The following is a 1,201-nucleotide window of genomic DNA, read 5'->3' on the forward strand; positions in this document are numbered from 1 at the left end:
CAGTGGGGTAACTAGAGACAGGCAGGCAGCTATGTGCAACAAAGGTAGGCGTGTTGTTTTCATATGCAGATCTGAAATATTGTCTTATATGCAAGAGGAGGAGTGATGGGGGTTCAGGCAAAAGCCAGGCTATGGATTGCATTGCTAAATGCTCCATCAGAGTGCAATGGTCGCCTGTCCTTTTTTTAAGTGATGATGTGGGTTTAGCCTGTGCTGTATGTATGTATGGGTGGCTGACTGCCACCCACCCAGAAAGTGTATGGGAGGCTGGTTGGCTGCCAGCCTTCCTTCCATTCCTATGAGTAATGTGAGTGCTCATGAAGGGGACATGGTTGGGTCCACCCCTTTCCCGGTTATCCCCTCTAGGCCTTTTGGCTTAGATCAAGTGTAAAAAAAGAAAGGATCTTGCGACAGATCGCATCCTGAGGCACGTTTTTTTTTGTGTGAATACTTGCACTTGGGTGACTTGTGAGCACATACTGATACATACGTTCCCTATCTGGGGACCATAAATTAAATGGATTTTTGAGAAAGGGAGCTGATTTGGAAGCTTGCTTCTGTCGCCCTATGCATTGACCCGATGTGGCAGTATCTTCGGGTAGTGAACAGTGCACCACCCCATTCCAGTGTTAAACAAGAAAGATTCTCATTTAATCCTCCGTGGGTGAGAATTTGAGTTTGAGAATTGGAGACCAAAATGATGAGTTGCACTGACTGGTTTATGAACGTCTATTCATTTAGCGTTTTAATGACCATGTTTGCACACTGATTGGTGTAAAAAAATAAAATAAAACTAAATAATAATAATCTAGCACACCTGTGCAGGTTTGACATGACATGACAGGTAGCTGTCTTGTGGGTGGTGCTGAATCCTGTTAAATGACATGAGGGTCTCATGCCTATACACAAGGGTGTGTCATTGCTGTTGCTTGACCATGCATTGGTTTCTGTGGTCAGTGAATGATAAAAACAAAATTTACCATCCATTGATGGATGGGAAATCCGCCATGAGGCATTTGTTTTTAGAAACTGCTGCTCACAACCAATGTTGCAATGGAGTGTCTCCATCTGCTGGTGGTATTGGAAAGGCATTAGTGCTATGACAGGGTCTGAAGAAGAAGAAGAAGAAGAAGAAGAAGAAGAAGAAGAAGACGGAAAAAAATATATATAAAAAGAAAAAGAGAGAGAGAGAGAGAGACTG

At 43.2% G+C, this 1,201-nt stretch overlaps 1 pseudogene; it reads left to right on the forward strand.

The window, feature by feature from the left end:
* The first annotated feature begins 355 nt into the window (after positions 1–355).
* LOC130312226 (U2 spliceosomal RNA) lies at positions 356–619 on the forward strand (annotated as a pseudogene).
* The last annotated feature ends 582 nt before the right edge of the window (positions 620–1,201 follow it).

This window comes from Hyla sarda, unplaced genomic scaffold (assembly GCF_029499605.1).
Source record: "Hyla sarda isolate aHylSar1 unplaced genomic scaffold, aHylSar1.hap1 scaffold_1709, whole genome shotgun sequence".
Taxonomy (NCBI): domain Eukaryota; kingdom Metazoa; phylum Chordata; class Amphibia; order Anura; family Hylidae; genus Hyla; species Hyla sarda.